Here is an 11,960-nt window from a genome sequence, read left to right on the forward strand (position 1 = left end):
TCAGTCCTTGGCTCACCCACGTTCCACTTCTTTGTGCATTTTTAAGTAACTTAAGTAACTTCTTTTTGGCAGATGCTATTAGTACCCAGTTGTCCATAGCTAACAATGCTATTTGCACCCGAGGTAGATGGCCAATGTGGTTATTTACACCCGGGTGTATATCATGGCCAAAACGTAATAAAGTATTGTTTTTATAGTAAATAATAAGTAAAATTTACTTATTTTGTATTATTTATTTTTGTATAAACATGTTAAAGGAGCTCTATATTCACACATTGGCCTTTTAAAGTTACCGTTTCCCTTTAGATGTTAGTTTTGCTAATGAACCAACCGATCAACAACCTTTACCAATCCACAGTAAGTTAAGCAGAACATATGTTATTACATCACAAGGCGGTGAGTCAAACCCAAAGCCCTGAATTTGATAGCCCCATGACTTCCAACCTCCATCTGTTTTTTTAATGTTAACTTTAAGCTACAAGGACGTAAGGCATGGCCCTGACCAACTCTAGCGTCGCAGGGTCACTTGTCCTGAAATGCAATGGGATCCATAATGATACGTGATTGAGAGGACTGGGTTCAATTAGACATGTCAAATGAGATGACGTAAATTTTCAAAGTTTGCACAAGCTTGCTGGTAATCTACTCTGGAAAAGGTGTTATGGGTAAATGTACGTCATGGAGGCTTGCATGCAGCCTGGTGATTCAAATAATATCCAACTTCCTGCAGTAAGGTGTTTTGAAACCTGACATAAAAAATGTCCATGTTTCATAATGGAGAAGCTCGGTTGAGGAGTAATGTCAGCCTACTTGAATCACTGACAACATTTGAGATATGGGCTGACTCTGATATGTAGGTTACTGTGCTCTTTTCACATATTGAAAGCAGCTCTCTTTAAGCGCCCTGCTGCTCTTGAGTCTTGCTGACAGCTCACAGTGTATATCACACCCAGGTGAAATATGGCTGCAGAGAATATTTCCCCGAGAGGCGAGGAAAAGCGATACTTCCCTGAGATCTTATCTGAGTTAATCTCAGTCAAAACAGCAGGTGAATCTGTGTTGAGTGCAGCACGTGAGCAGGGAGGCCCACACTTGGGGTGATATTTAACAGATCCGAGGTAATAGTTTTTGCACGCCCACCCCCTCTCAAAACGTGAACTGTTCCACTTCAGAGGAGAAATGATTTAGAGAACACTGTGGTGTATGTAACCAATGATATACTGCATTCAGAAACAGACTTTATATCCAAAACCAACAGTTGCCTCAATGATGTATCTTTGACTGGGACTGCACTCTGTAATTAATTTATACTGTGCAGGAATGCCATGACTCAGACCCGCTGAGATGAAACCAATTAGGCGTAGTTATTGATGAGGGTGTTATGATAAAAACTTTGTGAAACTTTTGACTCACTGATAAAATGTTTTTAATCTTAAACATCACAGAAAACTCATAGGAGCAAGCAAACAAAACATTTGTTATAGTTTATAATCAGCTTGTAAAATAATCAGCCCACATTTTCTTCAAAAAGCATCTGTAAAGAAATAATGTAGCAGTAAGAAAATCGTCACATTCGCCAAAATAAATGTTATATGTTTCTGCAAACCACAGATATGTTGAATCTTTTAGTTTCTCATTCCCTTCTCGTGAGGCACTCACAAAATTAAGAAGAAAACTACTTAGTTAGTAGGGGTGGAATGGTACACAAAAGTCATGATTTGGTTCATACGTCAGTTCAGACATCACGGTTAAGTACAAGTTTGGTACAATGGAGGGAAAAGCAAAACAAAAATGCATGAAGCCATTTTTGTATATTGTACATCAAAATTTTTGGGAATTGGAACTATTGTAAATGAGAATAAGGCTTCTTGTAGGTTTTATTAAAGGCTTTATTTGAAAGCTCTCTTATTTTGTGAGACAGAGTTTTTTCTTTTTTTCTGATACAGATAGATAGGCACATTTTTCTCTCACCCACCTGGCATTGTTTTGAAGTGAAGATGGGTGTAAAATGTACACGCTGAAGTGAATCGCAACTTGTTAATCAAAACTATTTTATTAGAATTTAAAATAATATAACCTTATATAGTAACCGGTTGCATGGCCGACAGCCGGCGCATATGGAAAGCTCTGAATAATACGTGCACCACGGCAGCACAAATGGCAAAATACTGGGGTTCCCTTTGTACTGGGGTATGAGTGCGCACAAAGTACTAACACAGGAAATTCAAAATTAATTAATAACATTTTGTATTGTTGTATACTGCATTAACAGTGTGTGATTGTCACAAAATCCAACAGCACGCCTGGACTTGTCTCATGGCACAACGGGTTGCACATCATTTGGGAACCACTGCTCTAACTGTTTCTCAGGTCTCCACCACTTGCCATTCTCCTCCCTTATCTGACTAACTTAAAAAACTGTAGCGTACATAGGCGGAGCTGTGCTGCCTACATGATAATCAATAGCTTCAGAGGTAAGGCGGAGCTACAGTTTGTGTCTGTAAGGAACTTGCGTGTCTGAAAGTAGATCCACATTACATTAATTAACTTTTTTTTAATACCGTGTATTCTCCGTGTGAATTCATAAACCGAACAGTGACGCCCATACCGTGTCAGTTCGGTACGGATACATGTACCATTCCACCCCTATTAGTTAGGTTTAAGCAACTTAACTACCTGGTTAAGGTTAGAAAAAGATCAGTGCTTGGGTTGGAAAAAAAACACCCCAATAAACAACTTCTTTACATGACTGTTGACGCAGTTTCAATAAAGATTTAAAAAATATATAATACGGACCTAGTTATGTAGGTCAGTGATTCTCAAAGTGTTTTTCAGATTCATTTTTTAAATTATCATGATATAAATGTATTTTTTTTCTACAAAAGGAGGATCAGCAAATAATATTTATTATTTTTGTTACATGTCAAATACTAATGATAATATTGTGTAAAATATCCAACGAACCAGCACTTCTTATATATGAAAAAAATAAATAATTCTATTTCTTTATTTTTGTATGTTAAGTTTTTTTTTTTTTTGACTGGTGAAATTATTATAGAATTTTAAATTTTCCCTAAAGATATCACAATAATATTGCAATGTCAAATTAATCCAGGGTGGTTCTTGGCTAATCTGTACCTTGGAATGGGTCCTCGCTAAAAAAAAACGATTGATGTAAAGCATCACACAGAATGTGACATAATTACGTACACAAATTAATTTACTTAAAATAATACTGACGTTTGGTTTCATGGGACATGAACTAGAGCTGAAAACTGGTCTCCTGGATGAAAGTCCAGTATCTGTTTGATTCATCCAACCACACTGACCTCCTCCCTCCACAGACTGTGACGCCTGTAAACTACGTCACCAGCCTGGTGACGCTCATACAGATGCTAAAGGGTGCCAAAATGTATCTGTGGTTTGCAGAAATGTACAAAAGCCACATTTTTTTCTGGTGACTTGGCTGTGAAAATGTTGGCTGTGAAGTCAGAGCTGAACATTTCTTGCAGATTTCATCATAAATGGATAAAAAATGTCAACAAGATGTCTTGGTCAGCAGCTGGCCTCCAGGTTCTGGAAAGACGTACCTCCACCCTGCTGAAGTGCCCTTCAGCAAAACTTTAAATTCCTGCCAGGCACGGAGCCACTGCAGCTGCTCCGTATCTGACCTCAAAGTTTCTCCTCAGGGATCGATACTGTCTTAGTTTACATTTGTCCCACATTCCGGGCGTTAGTTAGCTTTGGTGATCATAAAACGTTGTGTAAAAACTGATAAACAAAGTGCATTCCTGTGGGGAACTCAGGGGAGATCTGTCTAATAACTCTTCAGACGAGTGACAAAGACAATGCAGCTGAGGTTAGAACACTTAATTTGTTTTATCGAAGGAAGAGAAGGACTCATCCTAAACCAAATATGGTAATAAACATGTCACATTGCTCATCGGTTCATGTGTTATTTATCTATATTCTGTATCTGTCGACCTGAAGAAATGTAGTTCTTTGTTTTGACACTCCGAAAAGGCATTATTACTGCACAGACTATTCAATCTTACCACATATACACAAATAAACATTTACTTGCACATCTACGTGAGCATGCAGTGCTTACAACCAATTCCTGTAACAAAACTGTGCACATACACACTGACTCATACACTCCAGATTAGGGCGGTATTGCTTTTACTGTAGCATCCAGGGGCCAAAAACCTCACACACAGGCAATGAAAAGCAGAAGTCTCAGATCTGGATGGAGTTTGGAGGAATGAAGGGGCAGAGCTCGCTGGCAGCAGCAGAACCACAGACAATCCCGCTGGGCACGCAGCTGAAATCCCTCCGCGACTGGCACAGAGCTCCAGTGGCACTGAGCCGTAGTCCTTCCTCTGCCCGTCCACTTCAAAGAAACTCCCCACAAAACAAAAAAAAAATGCTATCAGTCACGCTCGCTGTGCTTTGCCTCCAACTGACCTTGAAAGCGTTCACAGAAAACTGAACTTGTACTTGAAGCCAAACTTATTTTCTTTTTTCTAAATATCTGTCATATCAGTTGGCGTTTACAGTTTAGTCTTTCATCCGAACAACTGAGCCTTACAATTAGGGTTCAGTGAAATAAACTCTCACATTCCAGCTATTTCAAAAGCTTTATTCAGGGAATATTCGGGAATCTTGGAAATGTCCAATTTCTCCAAACATTTGAGATGAAAATAAACCATTGCGGAGTCCCCTTTGCTGACCATACATTTAGCTCTTGAGAGCTTTGTGGGTTTTAAAGAATGGCATGTCAAAGTTTTCTGACATATCTGGTCAGCCTCAGGAGATACTTTATAGGCTTTGTAAATCTCGTAGCAGAGGTTTTTTGTTTTTGACAGCTGACAGTAGAGAGGACAGACATGAGCAATGACGTGCAACAAATGTCTTCAGTTGATTGATGAACTGGTGACTCAGTGGTCCAGCTTCACCACCAGGGCATGCTTTGTACAGTAGATGTTTTGACCAAACTAGGTGAGAAACATTACACTGACGGCAAATTAGTGAGAACCAGTGTAACCTATCCTCATACACAGTTCTCTTGATATCTTTCAAATTATGCACCATTTTTATAGGAAAGTGTGGCAACATAAGTGATCAATGCAAACAAGAACCATGTTTATCACATACCTTTGTTAGGTAAGTACGTACAAGACATGGGACACAAACTGGGTGAAAGTGTGTCTGCTTAACCAGACCAACTTTCTCCCTACATGGACTTTGTCGCTCTTTATTCTACCTCAAGTCACTTGACTTCCTTCTTAGACGCATCCCTGTATGCAGGGGCAGACTGACCAATAGGAAATTCTGTCAATGTCCAGAACAGCCGTCCCACAGACCCTGTCTGTGGCCTTTGTGGTTCATCAGGAAAAAAATCCAACCAATCCAACCAATACGATAATTTATTACGAGGGGGAAAAACACAGAACTTGTAACAAAATAACAAAGAAATAATAAATAACTGAGCTATTTAGTATTGAGCCACCTAGTAAGACTGGAGGGCGGCCAGGAGGAGGAGGTTGAACCTACATTTATTAGGGTTCTGTTTCTATGAACGAACAAAATTACTTTTGGGTTTTGGCGAGCGAATGTGCTGTCAGTCTCTGTGTCTCTCCTCCTCTCTCTCTGTGGATATCTCGTCTAGTAGGCTTGGGGTAAAGTGTCGCTGGCAAGTGGTTATTTAAACACGTAGTCTCATATGGGTTGTGGCCCTACATTTTGGAAAAGTCCAGGGCCTTTTTTTAGTTCCAGTCCATCCCTGCCTGCATGTCCTGGATCATGGCACAGGATTACATGAATTATATAGGAAATTTCCTCTGTAAGTTTAACCCCTGACCTCCATGCATCACATTTTGTATTGGACATACTTGTTGTAAATGATGCACAATTATGCAAATATTATTTAAATCTCCACAAATTGCACAACATCACACCACTGTCCATGTTAACTGGAGTCAAATTCCATGTTTGTGTATGCATACTTGGCCAGTAAATCTGATACTGATTCTGATTTGATTCAGAATATAGTGCATTACTTTTCATAGGTTTAAGTACAAACGGTGAATGAAAACAGCCTGATCATTGTAATGATTTTTGTTTTGTTTTGTTTGTATGAATCAGTCAAGTTTTGCTTACATCAATGACATACACCCACATGTGCAACTTCATGGATTAACAGAGACTGGCAGTGACTCATTCTATATGAGGGTGAATGACTCCATCACAACCTTCACCGTCACAATCGCTGTGCCCAGTAAGTGACCCAACACAACAGAAGGATGAGCACTATCTCTGACAAAGAGATATTTCAGTAAAAAGGAACAAATTGTCCATGACTTGATGTACTCTGAGCTGGAAAGGTGTGTAGGTGTTGTTCTTTACAGCAGAGACATCAGGTTAATATGACATTTATGAGAGGGGCTCCAAGAGGGAAATGAATGTTATTTATCGAGTGACTCAGAGGGGAAACATGCACACCAGCTGCGTCAGGAATGACCTCTTTCTTAACCCGCTGTAGGTAAACATTATCACATGAGGTCCTAGACAAATATTAATCCCAGTCATGTCACACTGATTTTATCTTCTGTGATGCTGCACAGTTTCTTAACTTCAGGGAGGATATTTTTCACCGCTAGCCAGAAAGTGATAAATCAGGTCAACTTTCCTTTTTTTTTTTTTTTTTTACAATTTACCATCCTGTTAACGCAGGATAAATGCCAGAAACATGACTGAGCTCTGCAGAAGTTCTCTGTCCGGCTTCAAGAACAGTCATGAGGTCACAAATGTGAAAGACGGGAGTGGATCCAAACAGTGAAATAGAGCAGATAGAATGCACATAAATGGACGGGAGGAGGGTCGATGAATGAATGAATGAATGAATGAATGAATATTAAGGATCGGGCTGCAGTGATAGACAGAAAGGTCAGCAATAAATGACAGCTGTACTAGCCAGATCAAACATATACACAGTTGCCCATAAAGTTTGAATAATTTTGTTTTTACACACAATCGTTGTGGTTTCATTTTCATTGTGATAAGTTTGGAAGAGATTGATTAATCAAGTTTTGAGAAGATACACACTTTATCTGTCAAAATGAAATCACATTGTCACAATAATTTCATGGAAAGAGGTTAAAAAATATTTTATTCCAACTTTATGGGCAACCATGTATTTATATATGCACACAATTGCCAGTTTATTAGATACGTCTAACGACTTTACTTACGACTTTCATGAAGGAAAGATTTTTTTTTTGCAAAACTGTTGTAAAAGATCGTTTGAGCTATATGTACCTAATAAACTAAGCATATAACTTATTGCACTTCAAAAAGCCAAAGTAAAAAAGTAGAGTACAGAATCAAACAACACAAAGCAAATAATGGAATGGAATAGAATTTTCTAAATTAACAATAACGCAATGAACTGTTTAACTCACAGAACTTCTTTGGCCTTTGTAATTTACAGTCACTGGATTTGCTTCTTGATCTGTACCAAATGTTGTGCTGACAATTTTAGATTTATTGTGGTTACTTTCTGCTATTGTTATCATTTTCAATAGTAGTTTTATTGTTGTTGATTTATTGTTTTGTAGCTTGTTTGTTAGTTTGTTAGTTGTTAGTTTTCTTGTACTCATAATTACATTTATGCTGCTTAAAATGTTTTGTAATGTAATGTAATGATTAATTATGTGGATCCAAGGAAGAGTAGCTGCTACCTCCATAGTGGTTAATGAGGATACAGATAAACATATAAACAAATACTGTTACTTCATATTCATCATAATTATGCCTCATTCTGTTATTTGTCCAGACAACAGGATTTTGCAAAACAATATAATTTATATCAATTCATATTATCATGACATTGTGTATGGACCCAATTGCAGCACACAGGATAGTTGTTAATGACTTTTCCTGACTCAACAGGTACAATCCAATTCAGGTGAAATGCACAATGAACAGGTTGAATGCAACAGCAAAGTATCTCAATAAAGTCTCAGCAGATAAGTTAATTCAGCAGGCTGAATAACTCAAAATCAGGAACAGAAAGTTGGTGAGTTTACTGGTTGCCAGAAAAGACAGGTAGATCAGAGGCAGGCAGGGTTGGAAACAGGAAATCAGTTCAAATTCTGGAAAGTCTGGCATCAAATTGCAGAGAACAGTCTGGAAGGAGTTTTTATTGTGGCTTGATTAGTGACCAGAAGCAGCTGAGTGGGCAGGTGAGTAGAGTTGGGCTGATGAATATGTAATGTAGAAATTGTTTATTTGTAGTGCGTAAAAACAAAGTGTAATTTTTTGTTTAACATTATTTTCCCATAAAAATAATGAAAGAAAAAATCTATCTCTTCTCTTTCTCTCTTATTTGGACATTCTGGATCTGGCCCAAACCTGTTGCTCGCACTAGGTTGACCAGTGAGAGAGTAGAGCAGACAGTAGCTCCGGGGCCAGCTCACGATCTACACCAATAGTCTTGTTGTCGGGCCTGTTTTCTCTTTCAGAGGAGATTTAACCATACATGTCTGTTCCCGGCCAAAATCAGCAACTAGGAGACAAATCAAAAGAGTATGTTGTGTGTTAGATTGTAACTGGCAGTGGCTGATATCTAATAACATCTACTAAGGTATTGCAGCATGTTTTCGCTCTCTGTACTGACAAGTTTGCTCTGTGATGGAGGTTTCAGGTTTCTTTTCTGGCTTTTGATTGGCTGCTACATACATAATCTACCTTGCCCGGCATACGTTTGAATCTCAGATTGTAGTGAAGTGAACAGACATCTTCACTGTCTACCCCTAGTGACAAACTTTGCACAAATACATATCAGTATAGTCAAGGAAAAACACATTTTGACTCAAAGAGATCTTTCAACTTTAAAACTGTCCTGTCTATGTTTCACTTTTATTTCATATAAACCAAGATCTATTCCTCTCCCCCCCTCCACTCACCCAGAGAGTTGTTGATCCTCACAAATACTGATGGAAAAATACGCCCATATGGTTTCTATTTCAGGGTGGTTTCTGTTGAAGTATTCAGCTCTGAGAAAATAATAACAAAATTACAACTAAGATGACTAACACATTTCAGATATGCTTGGAAATTATCCCCTGGGGGATTTGTTCCCACAACAAAAATGCCTAACACTGTTCATCGTCATGTTTGAGAAATGTTTCACTTTGTCTTTCACCTGGTGTTGGTTTCCACCTTCACGTGAACACAGATTATTAACTGATTCAGTCAGGCCTGATGTCATTATATTTTGTAAAATAAGAATGAAATGAAAGTATAACATTTATGTTATGTTGGGGCAGAGAGAAAGTCATTTAAATACTTCACAGTGGTGCAATATGTTGTTCTGCTCTAGTTTAAGTTTAACTACTTTATTGACACTTAAGTCATTTAAAAAACAAACAAATATGCACAAATGTGGTATAATTGAGTAGTTTTTCTGGAAAAGCTTAACTTACTCATTCAATTCTTGATTTTTAAACATTTGCCACATTGTCAAACATGTTTAGTTTCACTCAAAATGTAAACATGTCTAATGCTTTCTGAATTTCTAAATCATTGACTAATCAATCGAGTGAAAACAAATGGCAAAAGTTTCCATTAAATGCACATCTGGAAAACATAAATCTAGTCCGACCATACAAACACAACAACAAAAACATTATGAAAACATGCTGAGAGAACTATGTTAGTCAATCAGAAAAAACTTCCTGTGGATAAACTCACACAGTGACACAAGTCCTTAAGGGGAAGTCCATGCCAAGTCACAAGTCTTAATAAGAAAGCTGTTTGGGGGTCTAAATGCTGAATTTCTAAGGCATGAGACAAATCTTACAAGGACAGATTTTGACTATATTTGGTCAAACAGACCAAATTGTTAAAAACTCTTAAACTTTAGATACAACCCAGAACCCTGAAAAGTTGTGATGCTGTGCGAAATGTAAATAAAAACAGAAAATATTTTCACTGTTTTCAATTGAATGTTGTAGCGCCTGTAGTCTGATTAGCAACAAACAAATGACACTAACACTCTCGCTAGGTTCGGAGAGCTTGAAAATAAAATATACAGAAAAATAGAGCTCTTTTTAATTGGTTGAAAAATAATAAAATAAATAAAAAATGAAAAAAAATTCAAAAGAAAGTGTCCCTCCTTCTTTTGTAGAAGGTTAGAGTTCAGTTTATGTTCATGTCCTGTGTGTGTAATGTTCAAAGTTCAGTCCTTAAGGTTACTACCCGGGTAGATTTTTGTGTTATGTCCTTATCTGTGTCACAAGTGAAGTGAGATGGTGTCAGAAGCTCCTCGGAATGAATCCCACAGTTGGCCAGACCATGCACCGTTCCGTCTGAATCGCTCGTCCTAATGGCTCGCCACCGAACCTCCTCGGTCCGGAATCCGAATCAAATCCTAATCCTTTGAACGAAACCAAAACGAAAAACCAGTCTACACATAGAGTGTAGAATGAATAATCATTACTTTCTATTCAAATGACATCTTTCTACTTTCACTTTTCACTCTATTTCTTCCATATATATACCCAGATAAAGAATATACTGCATTAAAATGCTTTAAATTAACCTGCACATTTTTACAGACAGTATAAGTATTTTTAAAATGACTATTATTTATCATGAACTTATATTTCAACATAAATTAACTTATTTATTTCAATAAAGCTCTATTTATATTTATAAACAGCTCTATGAATCAAACCATATATATATATAACCATACTTTTTATCTGTTTTTAACCATAAAGCCACAGTATAAACTTATTCTTTTTAAACAACATGTATATTTAACCAACTTTGGTGCAATAACACTAAATACATTCAGTTCAATGACCAGGAAAAATAATTAGCATTAACTGGTATCAAATAACCACATTTCTGTACCATATCATGTCTCTATTTCTCATCATGAAGCACAGGAAAGGCTCATTAGCTTAACCAGCTAGTAGCACGTTAGCTATATATAGCTCTACAGTTAGCATTCACATCACCTTTTGCAGGTAAAACCCAGAGTTAGCGGCGCTAACCGCGATTAGCATTAGCTTCGCGCTAGGTCGTTAGCGATCTTTTTACAGCTTATTTTCAAAGTAAACAATGATACGACATGTACCGGAGTAGGTTTAAAACATTAACAAAACATATCTTGGACTCCGACTGGTTTTATGAACATACTTCAGTAACAGGAATCTTCTCATATCATGCTAATATCAACAGCTAACCCGAGGCCTAGCCCAGTAGCATATAGCATTTCTCTTACCGGAGTTCTCAGAGGCTCAACACGGTGAAATCCCGGCTCCTCTCTCGCTCACGCACACTCACAAGACTTTTCCTAATAAACAGAACACTTATGAAGATACTGCTTGAGTATTAATGATTATTTTGCGTGGTTTTAGTCACATTACATACCCCGGTTCGTCAGCTCGTTTACATGTGCGAGTGCTCTGCTCGGTGGCTCAGCTCTGACTAAGATGGCGCTCGGTGCAGACTGAACTCACGCACAGGTCAGACCGAGGTCACGTTCAATGCGTCTGAGATTACACATAGGGGTAGTGCGCCACCAAGTGGTGAGTTTAGGTATTACACTTAAATCACAAATATTGGTTTAGTAACCATGGGGGTTACAATGTAGTTTACAAATCTTTTGCAAAGCATTGCATTCTGTTTTTATTACGTTTTTCACAGGATCCTAACTTTTTTTCAAGTTTAAAGATGTATTGATATAACCGTTTCGCAAAGATGTCTTTTATAGGATTAGTTTGCCATCAATTCCTGGTAAATTAAATGTTTTGTTTTTTTATTTGTTTGTTTTTTCAGCTAAAACATATGGAGTAATGGAACAGAAAGTAACAGGAATGAATTAAAATGTTTGCCCTCTGGAAGAATTCACTGATAGCAGGGTTGGTGGTTCATGATGGACACAA

The 11,960-nt window shown here is 37.7% G+C and overlaps 1 long non-coding RNA gene across 1 annotated transcript; it reads right to left on the minus strand.

Annotated features, from left to right (window-relative positions):
• Window positions 1–7,640: 7,640 nt before the first annotated feature.
• LOC131979641 (uncharacterized) lies at window positions 7,641–11,460 on the minus strand. The gene is made up of 4 exons (XR_009395078.1): window positions 11,446–11,460; window positions 11,297–11,368; window positions 8,970–10,471; window positions 7,641–8,569 (listed from the first exon to the last, which is right to left on the minus strand). It is a non-coding gene; the product is annotated as an uncharacterized LOC131979641 (long non-coding RNA).
• Between the last annotated feature and the right edge of the window lie 500 nt (window positions 11,461–11,960).

Source organism: Centropristis striata, chromosome 10 (genome assembly GCF_030273125.1).
Source record: "Centropristis striata isolate RG_2023a ecotype Rhode Island chromosome 10, C.striata_1.0, whole genome shotgun sequence".
NCBI classification, from domain to species: Eukaryota; Metazoa; Chordata; class Actinopteri; order Perciformes; family Serranidae; genus Centropristis; species Centropristis striata.